Raw genomic sequence first — 18,619 nt, forward strand, 5'->3', positions numbered from 1 at the left:
CCGTTATAATATGATGTCATTAGAGCCGATCCATAAATCAAGGAATGGAGCTGCACACACAACTGCCACTTTCACCCCCCGTAACCCCCACCACCCAACGTCGCCGTAAAAACCACTTCCTGGTCACCTTGGGAGGTCATCATGTGACTGTAGATATTATCTCCATGGCAACTGTGACAGAACATAATTACCTGGTGCTCTGTCTATCTTGAAATATGACAGAGTACATTTCAGGAAAAAAACAAAAAAAAAAACACATTAGGAGCAACAATAATTAAGATGTGATGTATGAGAGACGAGGAAAGAGAAGCGGGAAAAATGGGAATTCCCCAAATTACATTTGTCATTAGTGGCCCCGTCAAATTTAGTTTGCGTTCAAGTGCTTATTACGGCTGTAATTTCCACACACTGAGAACACGTATGTGTGCAGTAGAGAGGGTCATGTGACACAGGATGGTTAATGGATTGGTAAGTGAATTCTGATAAATGAGATTTTGTCTGTGTGTTTTAATATTCTTACTTCACTAAGTTGCAATGAAATAACTGGTTTCTGATCCCCGAGGCTTTCTACGATGAACATGATCGTGGACATATTACTTTATCTGCTGAAAACTGAAAACTAGTGAGACCCTAAAGAGCAGATTAAAATGGATGCACATCATTTTGATCTTGCCGCAGGCTATTTATAAATGAAAAATGTGTTTATCTTTGTGGGCGAAAACAACATAGTGAAGAAGCTGGTAATGCCTTTCAAGGAAAAGTTTTATACATGACATTAAGTTGATATTAATTCTGTTCAGGTGGCAGCAAAATATTAATTATTTTGCCTGATTTACAAAGGCCAATACAGAATTCAAACATGCAAATGCTTCAAGACAAAACAGATACATAATGAGTCGTATTCTTATTTTAAAGCTACAAGGGTTACTTTGTCTTCCAACACACTGGCTCTAATTCTTGCAACAACAAAATATAAGACAATCAAATGACCCTTTCCTCTGTTTACTTCTAAATTCCTATGTATTTATTCACAATGCTAAAAGCACAGATTTGCACAATTAGATTTTAAAGCGCTTACATTAACCTGAGAGCAAGTAAACAAATACAGGTAATGAGCAATGGCCTTTTGCTATTCAATAAAAAACAAATATACAGACAAAGACATGTGTATTGTTGGTTGTGCAGAAAAGCGCGATGTTGAAAAAATGACACAAATTACAAACTCCGGGCGTTAAAATTAGAAGCACGGATACGTTGGAATTCACCTCTTGAGTGCGAGTGAAACAATAGCTCCCTGTTTGATGAGGGGTTTGATGAGCTTGGTGGAGATGTGGCTGTTTGCCAACCTGCCAACGGGCGGCTGGTGGGTGTGCGCATGTACGGGTGTGCATGTGTGACATGTGCCGATACTTGTTGTCCTTCCCCAGACAGATGTACCGACTCATTATTTCAGGAACCTCAGGTGAATTGAACAAAACAAAGGGCCTACGATGTCGAAAAGAAAAACAGGAGTAAGATGAGAGAGTGTTTGTGTGTGTGTGTGTGTGTGTAGACCAGGTTGCCACCATTGTGGGGGACAGGCAGTGTCCAGTTTCAAGCAAAACACCGGCCATGGAGAGAGTGACAATAACAGGGTTCATATTACTGTGGTCATCTTAGTTGGACAGGTAGATAGGAACCGATGAAGCGTGGGCCCTTTGTTTTTCCAATCATGTTCATATTCGGGAGAAAACAACGGGGCAATCATTATTCTTTGAAACTACAAAAATGAAAATGTGAAACTGGGTTAAGTAGAACTGCTGTTTCACTTGGATTCTCATGGTGAATGCAGACTCCTGACTTTAATACAGAACATTCATTTACAGTACACGGCTTTTATTCTGTCTGGTAACACATTACATTTTAATAATACATTTTATCTGTCTGAAAGTATGGGCAGCCAATGGCCAAGAGGAAAGGAATTGGGCTTGTAACAGGAGGGTCACCAATTCAAAATCCCAGGAGGGGTCAAGGGCTGGGGTGCACCTGAGCAAGGCATCCAATCCCCCAGTGCTTCCTGGGAGCAGATACATGCTGCCCACTGCGCCGTCAAATTCACTATCACTAATTGGTGTGTGTTCAAATAAAACTAATTCTATGTATTGCCTTTTGTGTCATGCTGTCTGTATAATCCTTAAAAAACTTGCACATGCTGTCTGTCACCTGCCAAGGAAGTGTGAAGTTAAATTAGCAGCTTCTGTAAACTCCAGCATGTTCACTTGTGTACTGTATATTGTCTTTAAAAGAAAATGAAATAAATAAACTCATGGTTTCACACTCCAATCTGTCTCCAATGCAGTGCATTTATATATTTTATAAATAAAACACAGTTTCTGACTATTATTCTTACTATTTATCAAGTTTCTGAGAACAATAAAGTGTACGCTTGCACAACAAGTAATACTTGGCCAACACCGGTCATTAAAAAAAATTGCGAAAACTCTGCCCAAATGAAGGATATACTTCGGCTCGTCCTGGGACATTTGGCTGCAGACACGGAACACGGCACTAACAAGGGAAATGTCAGCGTGTAATCTTTTTTAATAAACTCCCTTTTCCAAACTCCCTCGGATGAAGTGGGCCAAGGTCAGCGTGCACACAAACAAGCCCGAATGCACTGGAAGTCTCAACAAGTATGTCACCCGCAAACTATCAGTCAGCTCTAATGAAGGCAGCTGCGAGGTGTGGTGGGTTACAGGAATTCCCCCGAAAAGCAGGCCAGCGCTCGCTACCAAGCACACCCCTCACTCCTACACTTCCCTGTTCTCCCTCTCCTCTTCCTCCCTTCACCCCTGTCGGATTGACTAAACTTTTGTTCGCTCTCCCTCGGCCTTTGCTCACTCTCGCTCCAACACTTTGAGCAAAGTAAGTCGGCAGAGAAGACAGCAAGAAATAGAGTGTGTGTGTGTGTGTGTGTGTGTGTGTGTGTGTGTGTGTGTGTGTGTGGTTGGCCTGTCTCTTTGATGCTGGTGGTGCAGCAGGGTCTACTCGTTTATTACAGCCACTGGACTCTGACGCCTATTTCCTCCTCAATAAGCTCCTATAAATCAGACAGCTCCTCTTAAACCATGTGCTTATCTGCTCTATCTCTTCCTCCCACACACACACACACACACACACTGACACACACACAGAAGACATCAAAACCACAAAAGGAATCTGCATATGACATGGGACTAACATGCATGAAGGGCACAGCTACTGATTGGCAGATGTTTATGAGAGGAGGACACACATTTTCACATGGTCGCGTGCATCGCTCAAACTCTCCAGACCATACAGATAACATTCATACCCTTTGTAGGAAAACACACATCCCTTAAAAAGAAAAAAAGAGAAACTGAATTTATATGAAACCCTGGAGCATATACAAAAGGAGCAAGTCAGATCATTGTATAGCCGACTCAATTTCCTGCAGAGAGTCCTGCAGCTGTATGCGGGAAGTCCAGGTCTACATGCATGAAACACGTGAAGGGTATATGTGGGTTTGGACAGGTGTTGCCAACAGCTGCAGGTCGGGTTTTTTGGCCTTATTGTGAAGTCAAGCACATGTTTTATGAGAATGATCCACTTTTATTGATGCAATATGGCGAGAAATACAAAATAAATCATTCTGCTTTGGTGTCATCTGGTGGTTTTATTAACCTTGTTTATACAACGAGACTATAAAAATCCAACTGACCGCTGCTGGCAATGGATGCCAGAACAGACACTGAGTCAATAACGACTCTTCCTCGTGGTGCTAGTTTTTAAACTTAATTTTATGGGGGAAAGCAAACGAAAGACAAAAAGGACATCATGTTGTCTGAAAGTCAATGTCTTCATTTGGATTTGATTTGTTGAAATGGCACAAACATTTTCCAGATGTTGAAAGTTCATACACACTTTGATATTTGGCCAAATACTTACTTTAGTAAGCCTATTAAATTCCCATTAGCCTAAGTGATGATTTCTATTTTTTGTACATTTACTGTTCCGCTCAGTCACAGGCTAAACAACAATGGCGAGAGTAATAAACATCACCTGCTAGAAATTAGCATCTACACACTGTGTTTCTGAGCGACACATCTGTGCTAAAGGCCACAGATACACCCACGCAGCCACACACACACAACCAGAGGACCAAAGTCATCTTTCTAGCCATAACAACATATGCACTGATCTGACAGCCAGCTCCCTGAAATAAGAGCCACCTCTGGCATCTTTCCCTTCACACTCACAGCTCTTGTAGATGTAGGTGCCAAACCTACATCTTAGTCACTGTAACTTGATCTTTAGAAAACAACTGCAGCCCAGATCCTCCAGTGCTGAAAAAAACAAAAAAAACAAAACCCTTTTCTCCAAACTTTCAAGGTACCCTCATTCAACGTTGTGACAATTTTGATAAATGACATCAAAAATATGTTAAATAAGTGGATGTAGGTTACAACACCCAAGTAAACTCTGGGACAAAAAACCTTCCTTTGTGTTATATAACCAGAAAACCAGGTTATCTCATGCATGGAGAAACAATTTTACAGTTGAGTTTGTAGTTGAATACGTTTTGTTGTTTCTTTTTGAAGGAAAAGTCAGACATATCTGGACCGGGTTAAGGCTGACAAGGTTCCATAATTGTCAAAAGTGAGATTTCCATGTTGTTATTATTATAAAGCTATGTACATACTGAGAAAGGATCAAAGTTATGTCTTTCTTTCATAGACTCAACCTTTAAAACTCTGGTTACTTTGAAATGTCACAAAAAAACTGTCGCCCTGTCGGGTTCTGGATGTTTACATGAAACTGCTATATTTGTATTCAAAGTCTATTGAGGACTCATATTTGTACTTTAATTAGCATCTCCAATGATCTCAGCTTTTACTCTTGTTGATGTCACTCTTTAACAAACTGTTAAAGAATAACTTGTATCTCATTATTTTAGGTTTCCAAAAGTATGAGTCATGTGTTGTTTTATGAGTAACACTTCATATGAAAACCACATTTTGGCTCGATGGGACTTAGAACTTGCTTACTCACAGTTCAGGGGTGAAGGTCGAAGCTCTAAAAAGAGTATAAACTGTTTGAAGGAAGTAGATTTTCAACAAAATTTCAAAATTTCAAATGCACTCGCCTTAACATCCCTGCATGTCTGTAGCCTGCTACTCAAAACTCTTACCGTGCTTACCCTCCTTCTGGTAATCCACTCACTAATTTCCATTCTTGCTATATCACCTGCCTGACAATTAACCTCCTCTGTGTCCCAAATGATCTGAAATCCTAGAGCCACTCACGTCCCTGACAAGCCTCGAGGCTAAAACCAAGTTTACACTGCACAGCGTTCACAGTCGCAGGATCCCCGTGCATCCCACACTACACACAAGTCGATGTCTTGAGTCTTAACAGCCTGCGTGTGATCGGAGTCAGCGAAGAGTCGGAAGGTGTCGGCGTGTCTCTGCAGGTCGTGTCTATTAATATTTAACACGTGCCAAAACTTTTCTGTGACTGGATTATTATCAGGCTGAAAATCCTGTTGTGTTTTAGGATTAACCAGCTTTTTACCAGCCCACCTGGTTAGTCTAGTAGCCGGGCAGAGTGAGCTGGAGGCAGGGGATGTGGACTCCTTGATAATAATATAATAATATACAGTATAGCAGTTAGTTAGTTACTTTGTGTCCTTTTTGCATTGCGGGAACAAAAAGTCTGCAGAGTCTCAGAAGATGCTGAAATTCACTTTCATTAGTGGAGACATTCTTATGAGATCTCAAAGCATTTAAGATCACGGGCCGTTTTAATAGAAATTTCTTTCCACGGTAATGGTCAATAAAACCCAGAGAACAAACTATTCTGCAGGTATAACAAAATACAAGGTATTGATTTTCTTAATAAACTCTCAGGGGGCAGAGCAAAGTGTTGTTTTTGTCTTTATGAATGTGAAATAACTGCCTTTTTCTCGTCAAATTCACCTCCACTGACAACACTGCTGCAAATATGTCCTCAAAATCCCCCCCAAGAAACTTTAATGCACAATACAGAAAATGCTTAATTGAACATATAAGACAGGTTACATATGGATTAAAGTACACAAAGTCATTAAGACTCAACGTTATTGTAGCTCAGAGCCACACAGAGTCTAATCATCAGCATTTGCTTGCAGCTAATTAGCTGATTGGGTATTAGCATATTTAAGTGTGCGATCTTTTAACTGCTGTCTTTTGTCTGTCCTGCAAACACCACCATGTGAATGTCTCCCTATTTAAAACATACACTACCTCTGTATATGAGCCATACTTGAACACACTTGTCTGATTGACCATGACTTATCAGAAAGGTCTGAAACACTTATCTTAAGTGTATATGTGCCTCTCATCTATTTCTTTTACATTGGTACAGAGGTGAGCATCTATTTGATTGAATAATATTTTTTTTTGCACAACCATTTCAAATTGGATTAATAAGCACAATAACAACTTGGAAGAGAGGGGTCGAAATATTTCGTATTAAAGAAAGGACAAGACACTGAGTTAATGAGGCATCGGCAGCAAGTGTTAATGAATGACCTTCTGGATTTTGTAAAGCATTTCAATGACAAACTGAGACACAAACTCGGGTTAAGCAGCGAATGACTTTGTCTTTGTGAGCACTGAGCTAACTACCGTGGAGAAATAAAGGGCTTATATTCCTTATCTGCTCCCATTCCTCCTTTCACTTGACTAATAAAGTGAAGAGCATTAAAACGTGGAATGCACCACTGTTTGTTTAAGTCTCTGTGTGTGTGTGTGTGTGTCAGACCATGTTGTGTGAATGGTTAATATTTGAACTTCAAAGTAAACATGTCTCGACAAAAGCGAGCCAGACTCTGTGCAACAACACATGAATGGCTTAGTAGGCAATGTGAAGTGAAAGAAAGCCTCCAGGTAGTGTTTGGAAGTGTTCTTATAGGAGACGGGTCATAAGGTGTGTGTGTGTGTGTGTGTGTGTGTGTGTGTGTGTGTGTGTGTGTCAGGTTGATATGTCCTGATTTCCTCTCATTTCACATCCATAAAGAGTTAACCCCTCAAGCGATGGGAATGAGAGAAATAATAATAAACTCCTTGTGCTACACTTTACCTTTTGGCACACACACACACACACACACACACATATGGTAGCATGTCCTAGTTTTACTATAGGCTGGGGTTCTTACTTATATTCTTTACAACCCTTTGGCTTAGAGTGACCCCCACCCCACCCAAAGTTTCACAATTCTATCAAATATTACTTTAGCAGATGCAGGCAGTGAGTGAAAACAGACCTGGATGTTGGTAAGTGAAAATAACAGAGTTTGATGGATGCAGAGATGTGACGGGCGGTGAGGCGGATGAGGGGGAAAGGTTTAACAAATGAAATTAAACATGCATTACCTTCAATCTTAAAGCTGTCAGAGGTAATTGTTTTCTTCCCTCCCAATGCGGAGGCCACTGTCTGCCGTCTCCCCACAAACTGTACCTTATGTTTGTGATACTGTACTATGAGTCCACGGATGATTACTGCTTTATATTTTAAACACCTGCAGTCAAGATCCCTGTTTTCAGTTGTTTTTGTTCCGTTTGGCTGTATTTTGTGTATTAATGTTGATGCGGTGAACTAATCCCCACCGACGGTGCCACTGATGCGTCACCCTTTGCACTCGCAACTCACGCAAACTGATGTCAGTAAACAGTATAAGACTAAAATATGGTCATAATCACCAGCAATCCTTCACAAAGGGAGGCAGAGCATCATTGCTATCCGTTTACAGAGGAAGACAGTAATGGTTTTTAAGATCTAACTGCAGCATCCCCACTGTGAGTCTCTATATTTAATCATATCTAAAAGCAAAAGAAAATATCACGATTGTTTAACAAAAAGAAACACACACAAGGATGACACAACAGTGAGAAATTATGTCACAAAAAAAAAGTACTGCCAAAACTCTGAGGCTTTCCAAAAAATATGAAACAGCACAGGCAACAATTAATGCAATTGTTGTACACACATAATGGATGATGATGATGGGGATGGAAGATGAAAAATGGGTGGGGGGGTGCAAGATGGAATAACCCTTCTTGACACACACACACACACGCGCAAGTGATGGGCTTTCCCCTGAATTGATGTTGCTGTATGGTCTAATGAGCAGAGGGAATACACTGGCTCTCACTGCTCCGAGGTACTCATGTGGCTTTGTTTGTTTGTGTGTGTGTGTGTGTGTGTGTGTGTGTGTGTGTGTGTGTGAGACCGTGCCACTTTCTGTGAGATGTTGCAACTACCTGCATGCGTGGATGCCTGAAAGCATGCCGGCAAATGTTAGCGTATATAAATGTGCATGTGACACGGTGGAAAAAGAGAGTGAGGGGGTCGCTCACGATGCGAACAAAGGCAGTAGCCTATGAGAGTCATGACGACCTTTAGAGTAGCACGCTGGAGAACTCTCTCCCCCATACTCCCTTTTTCTCCCCTTTACCCATCATCTCTTTCACCTGTCTGCCTCCATCCCATAACTCCCTTTCTCCTCCACACTGGATCAGTACTGTCCATCCAGCCTTGGAGTAAACAAAAGCAGGTGGAGCAAGTGAAAAGCCAGTGTGTAGCTGGGGGAGTCGAACATCAGAGCATGTTTTTCTCTCTCTCTCCCTTTGTTCTGCTCTTTCTCCTTCAGCATATTGTTGTTATGTTGTTATCGGTCTCATTTTCTACATCATAGTTGGGACTCTTGCTGACCTCAGTCACAAAGGCAGAAGATGCTGTATGTATGGGTCAAAGGGAGCTCCAAAGTCAAAAACATTTTATTTTAATGTATAGTTCACTGCAAAAGCACAAAAATAGTTTCAAACAAATAAAGTGCTACTTTAGCAAAGACATTAGCAATCAATATTCATTTTATCAGAGCTGATGTCAAGCTGTTGAATCGATACTCAAAGTCCACTAGTGCCTTCGTCACAGGATAATTACACACGTAGACCTACATGTTTTCTTACAACTGTTCCGTAAATGCATGTTGGACCGACAGCTCTTAAGCTCAGCTTAACACAAGGACTGCAAACAATAAAGACAGTTACCTTGACTCATAGTACATTTAAAAAAAACAAAACACCAACACTTCTGATGTGTTGTGATTTACAAGGGATTCAAACTATTTCTCAGCCCACAACACTGACCTTGTCTTTTCAAAGTAAAGTTTCACCACTTCCCAAAGAGTCAAGAAGACAAGAAGTTTCACATGCTTCATTATGTGAACAAAATCTTTTGTGCCTCTGAAAAACAGTCACTGTCAATGCCGTGGCACACTTACAAAGACTAAATATGATCTTAACTATGAACCTGCATAATGAAAATCCATCCGTCCATCGTCTACCGCTTTATCCTCCACACGAGGGTCGCGGGAGGTGCCGTGCCAATCTCAGATGACCAAGGGCAGAAAGCGCGGCACAACCTGGACAGTTTTCGCCAAATTTAGAGTGTCCAATTTACCTCATCCCTATATTGCATATTTTTGGACTGTGGGAGAAAACTGACACGCACACACACGCACACACACACACACAAAAGAAAAGCAGAACTGTGCTTCTTCATCTTAGTAAAGAAAGACATTATAACAAGGTGTCATGGTTTACATGAAAACAGCTACGACTGTTGTGTTTGTTATGACTGAGATTGTGCGTCTGACCCTAATCTCCTGCTTTTTTTCCCTTCCATCACAACAGGATTGGGGAAATCTCCTCCTTCAGCTACCTTTCACCTAATCACTGTATATGTGTGTGTGTGTGTGTGTGTGTGTGTGTGTGTCATTACAGCGTTTATTGGTAAGAGTGGTGGTGATAATGGAGGTTGTAAGAGCAGCATAAGATACCCCAGAATGATCCTTTCTCTCCTCCACCTGCCCTCTAGACAAGCGCACACACGCACACGCAACCTGCCAATAAGAACCATAAACCACACAGACATAAACACACACAAGCACCCTTTTATCACCACTGAGCTTGATTATAAACACCTTGGCTGTAACCACAGCAGACACACACAGACACCCACCCACACTTCCACACTCACACCTCCAGCCCCTCAGCTCCCAGGAGAGCGATATACACACACACGAGAGGAAGGGGCCTCTTTCCCAATTACACCTTGAAGGAGGGGGTAGCTGTGTGTATGTGTGTGTCAGCGTCCGTGTGCGTGTGTGTGTGTGTGTGTGATTGCTGAAGGTGCTTATAAATGCCCTGGAGATTGAGCTGATGGAGAGTATAATAAAAGGCCTATCAGCTGGTCCAATCGCCTCACACAGCCTCCAGGCAGGACAAAGGATTTGCCCGCCACTTCAACATTTTCCTAAAGGCCTTTTACTTACACACCTCCCCCTTTATGCTCTCCCCCCTGTCTCCGCTCCCGACTCGTCCTCCCTTGTACCCCAGTTTACTCGCGAGTGGTATATTTTTTAACCTTCAAAGTTAAATAAGATGTATTTTCAGTGGGACCCATTCACGCCTACAATAACACAGATGTTCAAGCCGCTGTACAGCCACGCAGCAGGGTGGCCAGTAACTGCCATGCCCACTGCCCAACGTGATAGTATTTATTAAGGACTGAAAGAATCACTAATTACTTGTCACATAATCAATACGAGTCACAAATGGGTTCGGACGACCGTTCTGTTTGAGTCTAATAGAAAAGATGCGTGTGAGGAAAAAAATCTACAGCGAGAAAGGGTGTGTTTGCGAGGAAGGTCTCCATCGGGTGAACATCTCTTCTGATTAATTTACTGCTGTGTGGTATGAGGATGTGACACAGAGCGTGAAGTGACACCCATGACCAAAAAAAGAAAAAACAAGCACACAGAAACAGATAGTGAGACCACCTCTTCCCTCGCAACCATGTCAACAAGTCCACACAAAGATTCCTCTGCTCCATTATCCCTTAGAGATGCACCCACACAGGACTAGTGCTCACATTTCTTTTTTTAAGATATTCTTTGGCTTCATTAGACAAGATAGAGTAGCATGGGAGGATCAACCACAAGTTGCTGCAATGGACGCTTTGCCTCAAGGGGTGCCGGCTCTACCAACTGAGTGCTCACATTTCTAAAGACAACTATGTGAAAGCTATTTACGTCCATTATTGAGGTAGTCATTTTTAAGACATTTAAGTGCAATGTAACAATCTGCTTTAACACCCAAAGTCATTACCCCATTTTCACATTAAAATGCAATTTCTCCCACTAAGTTTCTTTCTCTCTTTCAATCAAACTAATAACAAAAGACCGAGTTTGATGCCGTGGTGGAGAAGCATGGAATCATGAGCTTCGGCTCATTTCCTGATTAAGTGACTTTTTCCTGAAGTCACTTCATATTCCAGTTGCTTGTGCAACAGTCACCTGATCTCCTCTTGCCAAGTACAGATCTCTATAAGTCATTATCCTTGTTATTTTATTAGGTTTTCATGCAGAAATGTATATACCTTTAATTATTAATCAAGACTATGAACATAGCCTCCAATTTTCTTGTGAAAAGCACTGCCCAAGATTTTGTTTTTGTTTCACAACATGAAAACTCCTGCAGCAAGAAATCCCACAGACATGGCTGCATGCATGCACGGTGCCTAGCATGAGGTAAAGCATCAAACTTGTAAAAATGGTAATAAATACGCAAAGCTAGTCACTAACGTTTATGTGCATTTTCCACGTACATTTTCTCATCAACTTAAACACTGGGTAATAAAAACAAGTTTAGCAATTCAATCTAGCCGTTAACTGTAGGTGGGGTATATACAACTAAAAGTGTAACTGTGGAAAAACAACCTCTGTTTTCACACAAGAGAAGTACTAATGCCTCCCATTACTGTTGCATTATTGATTATTATTTATTTTGTGCGCCATCAGCATTTCTGCTGAAATCAGTTAGCCTCTGTGTGCAGGGTGATTTCCCCCTTAAAAATCCAAATTCCAAATGAGCCTCAGAGAAAACAACGGGAAACTGTGTAAAATAGACACAGTGACTAATTAATTATTGGTTGATTAATTGCTGTTTTTAAACAATAAAAAAAGTAATTAATTAACTCACAAGGTCTGTTTCAATTTGTTGAAGTGAAACTCAAATGGGGTAGACAAAAGCGTCTTTTCAAAGCAAGAGCCAATTTCTTTTAAATAAGGCTTTTTCACATGAACATCAGATAACTAATGTGCCAACCTGAACATCGATTAATAAGCTTTAATTATTAATAGTGAAGGGAAATGCTAGAAATCTACGACCCCAAGTGTGTGTTTGTGTGCGTCTGTCAGAATGTCATGCATGTGCGAGGTAACACATCACAGATGGGACGCCTCAGTCACCTACGTGCCAGTTGTCAGTTAGCATTAGGGTCAGTGTAGCACGCCTTTGTTCACAAGTGTCTGCTGGCAATCACAAAACAAAACTATGACATGGAAAAACACAAGGATGAGAGTCAAGGATGACTTTTTTTTTTGTCGCCTCGCCATCTGTGCATGATATCATCGGTTGTAAATGTGTGACTGTGCACTGATGGTTAATCATTAACCCTTTCTTTATCCACAAATGATTGGCATATTTGCATACATAATGAGAAATGCTTATGGGCGTGTGTGTTTTGTGGGTAAAGCATGTATGCATGTTGGGTATACCACATGAAAGAGTCTGTGTATATTATTCATTACAGCTATTTTCTACATAAGTAATATTCCCCTTGTGAAAACAGCCAACTGGAAGCGATTATACACGTGAAATGTATTTGTGGAATAGGCAGGCAGAATTCCAATTTTGAGAATGACTTAGTGCCAAACTAGGACACAGTTGTTTGTCAGAGGAGACAAACAATTTGTACTCGCCCTACTGTGGTGGTTACTACAGATTTCTTATGCTAGAGTAAGATAGCCACACTGGCTTTACTACAACGCCAGCAAATAGCTCAGCAGCGGTCTAACATCTCTCTCTGTCAGTCAGAGGAAAAACAGTCTCTCACACACACACACACACAGTCAGTGCAGAGAGGAGACAAAGGAAGAGAGGGAGGGCTCGAGTGTGGGAGGGTGAGAGAATCATGGGGGAATGAAGGGGGAAATGAGCGGGAAAACAGAGATGGAGCACGCAAGGAATAGTGGGGAGAGAGAGAGTGTGGAGAGGTGAAAGCAGGACAGGGAAGGAAAGAAAAAAGGAAAGAAAGGCAGGCAACAATGGAAAGCTCAGTCAGCCATCTGGGTAACGGGGTATGATGAAAGAGAGACGAATGGAATGAAAAAGAAAAGGGTGAGGAATGGACAGTGAGAGGGGGAAAGTACGCAGTAAGTAACTGAGATAAAAGGGTGAGGATCTTGTTATTTACCACTGATATAATACAATAATACAACTGTGGTTACGCTGCGGTTTTAACTGACATGCAGCAGGGCAAAAGTCGGTGGAGGATATAAATATTATTTCTTCCCGGTGAAAGTGTGCATGCTTGGAAATAAATAAACGTGTATTTAACTCAACTCAACTCAACCACCATGTTTACACAGACGTTAACGGCTGTCATGAATTATGCATGCTACAGTATATTGAGGACTATTGCTGTGTAACGTGGTTTGTGTGTCTGCCTACACGTTCAATGTTTACAAACCTAAACTCCAGACAGCGCCTTTGTGTGTGTGTGTGTGTGTGTGTGTGTGTGTCTAATGAGGTGTTATGTTTGCCTCCATCTAGGCAGTGAACACTTGCAAGGGGGAAAAAAAATAAGAGGGGATGTTTAAAAGAAGGCGAAAGAAAGAGAGAGCGAGAGAGAGAGTGTGAGAGAGGGAGCGAAAGAGAGAAGCTCCTGGTAAACACATCCATTTTCAGCTCAAAGTGAGGTAATGCTGCCAAAGCTACCACAATCTACACACATACAAACACACACTGAAGGACACGTGCAAATACACATGCGCGCCCACACACACACACACACACAACTTCTGCAGGAAGCACTCTATTTTGGCAGAACATTGGAGACCCACCCGTCTTAAACCCATAAAAAGATTACAAACACACACACACACACACACACGGGTGTTGTGTGTACACGCACACACACACATACGCACACACTGCTGTTCACATGGAAGTCGAGTTCAGCATGTGGAGCCCGAATCAAAACAATAACAACCTCGCCTGCAGATGCTGGAAGGTCACATGACCGAAGCCACTGGCTCGCCATTGTTTACAGTGAGGGACGGGACAGAAGAAGGGAGGGAGGTGATAAGTGGGTAGTTTGGGCAAAATGCTGCCTTGACGATATTGAGAGCTTGATACTATTGCGCGTGTGTGTGTGTGTGTGTGTGTGTGTGTGTGTGTAGGAAAATAGGAGACCGCCTGAACGACCTCTCCCAACGGGGATTGAGGGGCATCTACACCAGCTGTCTTCTGAATACCAGCACCACTCTGAGTGTACACTTATATACACGAACAAACCATAATAGCCCCAAAGCTAAAAGTGCGACTGATGACAGTTTACCTCCTTACAAGCTGTTCTGCACAGTGACAAGGGAAAATTGTATGTGTGTGTGTGTGCATAAGAGAGAGCGCTAACTATGCTACTGTCTCTGTCAGCTTGCAGGTGAAGCTAGTGAAGCTAATGACAAATGTCTTTTGAAGAACAAAGGACGATAGAGGAAGAGAGAAAGACAAAGAGAAAGTGAGTGTCAGTAAAAGACGGAGCGAGAGAACATTACACAGAACCCCTACAGAGAAGAGACACAACAATTGAAGCTTTATCTTATCTGAAAGGTTGGGTGGTTGCTTGGAAAGGGCCAATTATGATTTGGTACGTTGGTGGAACAGCTGCGGTTCGCCGTTGAAAGTTGGATGATTTTTCTTTTTTCTTTTTTTTTTGCTCCACAGAAAGACGTTGATATGTATTCTGAGGCTTTTAAACGTTGATTTGTGAGGGAAAAATCAAAGCAACAATCGTAAAAAAATGCAGCGGAAATTGGATCAAACTGTGCAAACACATGAGGGATCAAAATGTACAACCTATTTAGACATTTCCTTTATTACAAATTGACTCCTTAACAGTTCCAACGTAAGGAAGGATAAAATAGGAACTAGCTGTTGAATATGTTTTCCTTTGTTAGGCTGTAATGTTTGAGTAAAAGTGTGAACTGGAAACCCAACAGATGATATAATACCTTTTAAATCTTATTTTGGAAGCACCTAGTATGCTGCATTCACTGTTCTGGTGCACTGCTTACTTTTGGAGACACCAAAGACCACAGATGCCCCTCAATGGATAATGAAGTAAGAGGATATTTTACTATTAGGGAACAATGTCTGTAGATCGGTCCAAGCAGATGGCCCTTAGATGTCAGACCAGCAAATGGCTAACTTTCAATTAACTTAATTGCTCCCTCTTCACAACACACGGCCTCTCTCTTTGTTGAGGGGGACATCTGTGGAACCTTTTTGACTTGTACTGGCTTCAACAGCATTAAGCCGAATTCAAATGGCACCAACTGTTGAGGATGCTGCTGAATGTCAGATCACATTCTGTAGCCTAGATGGTTACTGACAGAAGAAAACCTAGGACGGATGATTTAACCCAAGACAAGTGCGAGAGATAAAGCAAACCCGTGCAGAAAAGTCCTCTCCTTTTTGCTATTATGGAGATGTAAATATCTTTTATACATCTGTTAGTGCAGAAGGTGAATTAACACTCACATAGGCGTCATGGTTGTGAGTCATAACAAGTTTCATATGAAGGCACAGTCTCGTCTACACAAACACAGCTCGTTAAACAGCTTGAATTGTCGGTGGCTGCGACCGTGTAAATGCACAGGAACACACACTGATCGACCGCCTCAAAACATCTTCCAGCCTGACTAGGATCCTGACAACAACTGACGTTTACTTGTTTACTTTTGACTACACCGGAAAGCACTTAGGGGAACTCAAGGTCAGTTCCCTATCAGGACGGCATTGCATCTTGTCCTTCCCCGCTGCTAATTAGCAGGTAATTGGTGTCGTACCACTGTCAATGACACGCCTGTGAATGCATTAGTACAGACGCTATTGACATTATCGACAGATTGTGGTGGACAAAACATTGCTTGAGGGACTAAAAGGACACGCGGCGAGACGTGAGATTTATCTTTAACTCAACATTTGTTAGAAAAGGACATGGATTTGTGTTCTGACCTCATAAAACTCAAGAGGGCAGAAATGAACGCTACTGGTTAATTATACAGCACGGCTTATTTATTAATTATGAGACATCCATATGTTCAGTGTATTCACATAGTAAAATGAATGTGCATCGATAGATAACAAACAGATTGTGCTCTGTTTAGGAGTACTAAACAGAGCACAATGTTTGGCAGTCGCAGTTCTTTCAAGAATTTTTCCAGGTCTAACTCCAAGAACAGGGTCAAGCAGGAGGAATCACATTGTTCCCTGTTGAATGTGCGTCTGCATGAGACACAGGCAAGTTACCAAAGCACTCTGAACCTGTCCAGACATTTGATTCATCATTATTCTTTGACATCTCAAGGATTAAGGTTCTGTTGAGCATCAGATATTTTCTGTTGGCCTGACACAAAATAATCAATGGTCTCATGCAAACTGCCAAGAACAAAGGAAGGAAGGAAGGAAGCCATTATTACATCTGCAGTGAGGAAAAGGGCAAGTTAAAGTCCTTAATATAGTAAAGGATGGCAAGATTATAGACATACAGCATAATCAAACACACCCCGCCACTGTGTCATGCCACGCCCACTCTGGTGAACTGTGATAAGATTGATGAGCGTCACTCGAATGAAATCAGGGCTACAATTATGACACCCTCACGCTGTGCTCTTAATTAGTACATCGCCATTTTAATTAATAAAGCCTGTCACAATGACAGACATCAATAATTCACAACAGACAGGTCAGTAGAGCCTAAATACATCCTCCATATTGGGCCACAGTGCCTTTGCCCCAAAGTACAAAGTACTAAATTATAGCAGGGAGTATAATGTAACCCAACTTCTTTCTCATCTTTGTGCTTCTCTTTTTTGCAGAAAAAAGATAAAAGGTCTTCAAAACAAAAGACAACAAGAGGTAATATTTTGCCCCAGTGTTTCCACGACTTGACAAATAAAAAGAACAGCTTGAAACACAAATCATTTATATGATGAAGTTGTGAAAAAAAACAGTATCTGGTTCACATTTGGTAATGAGTGAAATGTTGCACGGTCGTTCACATGTCAATGTGTGCCAAATCTGATTGTGTTGGTGCAGCCAAAACAAAGTAATTGCACATATTCTGCACACAAGGGTGCATTGCCATAATGATGATTGCCACCGTGCCACAGTTCAGGTCAACTATGAGAAGGCTTTGGCATTCAAAGTCTCACCCCAGGGGACAAATTCAGATGTTGGACAGAACAACAAGCACGATCCTGGGCCAAAATACTTTTTCCTTATTCTAAGAAAAGGGCTGTTTGGTTTTTGTGGTTGTTGGCAAACTCCCATCACTGCTGTGCTGATGATCCTCATGATTTGGAATGGTTTATGTCAGAGCTGTTGACAGACACTCTGTAGGACTTCAACATCTTTTATCATTTAGTATTTATTTATTATCTAATACATAAAAGAATGGATGTTTAGTCAAAGCGAATCCCACCTCTTCATTGAGGCTCCTGTATGGACACTCGTCACCACCTCATATAAACCACAGATAACCATAATGCACACCTGTCGATAGAATCAATTAGAGCTTTTTTTCTCCTCGAGCACTCAGTGCCATGAGTCCATTAAAGCTGGGGACTACAGATTAGTCGGAAACAATAGAGCCTTCTGTCACTTGGAAACCGGCTTTGAGACCTGCACTGTGCAAGGTCGACGAGGAACGAATCAACACAAAACTACTGGAGCACAAATTGGGCAAATCCTTTAATGTGGCTGTACACAGAAGACATTTAGGTTTGAATATAAAACAAGAGATCAAGATTTGAGCTTTTATTTCCAGGCATTTACAGTGAGATATGAAAAACAACTTAGAAGAAAGACTCATTTTGTAACGGAACTGAGCAAAATTATAGGAACTGATGAACTTAAATTAGATAAAAAAATAAAAACTTAATATTTGGTTGCAAATCTTTTGCTTGCAATAACTGCATCAAGCCTTTAACCTGTTGACCTCACGTCCAGGCTTATACCACAGCCTTTTTCAGTTGTTACAGGGTTTCCCCCCCTTCAGTCTCCTTTTAGCAGGTAAAATGCAAACTCAACATGGTTTAATTCTAGAGACTGACTTGGCCAGTGGAAAACTTTCCACTTCTTTCCCCTTATGAACTCCTTGGTTGTTTTAGGTCGTTCTCTTGCTGCACGATGAAGGACTTTCCCATCAGTCTTTTATTTTTTATTTTTTTTATTTCTCCTTTATTTAACCAGATAAAATACCAATTGAGATCAAGATCTCTTTCACAAGGGCGACCTGGTCTGGTTGTGTCCCTCTCAAAATTGGCAGACAAAAAGGTTTCTGTAGACCTCTGAGTTTATTTTGTTGCTGCCATCAAGTGCCCTTTCCAGAAGAAGCCATGCAAGCCATGACATTACCTTCACCATGTTTCACAGAAGAGCTTATG

General features: G+C 41.4%; 1 protein-coding gene across 2 annotated transcripts in view; it reads right to left on the minus strand.

Annotated features, from left to right (window-relative positions):
- znf704 (zinc finger protein 704) overlaps positions 1–18,619 on the minus strand; it is a 45,062-nt gene that overhangs the window by 14,114 nt on the left and 12,329 nt on the right. The window lies entirely within an intron of this gene.

Source organism: Solea senegalensis, linkage group LG20 (assembly GCF_019176455.1).
Source record: "Solea senegalensis isolate Sse05_10M linkage group LG20, IFAPA_SoseM_1, whole genome shotgun sequence".
NCBI classification, from domain to species: Eukaryota; Metazoa; Chordata; class Actinopteri; order Pleuronectiformes; family Soleidae; genus Solea; species Solea senegalensis.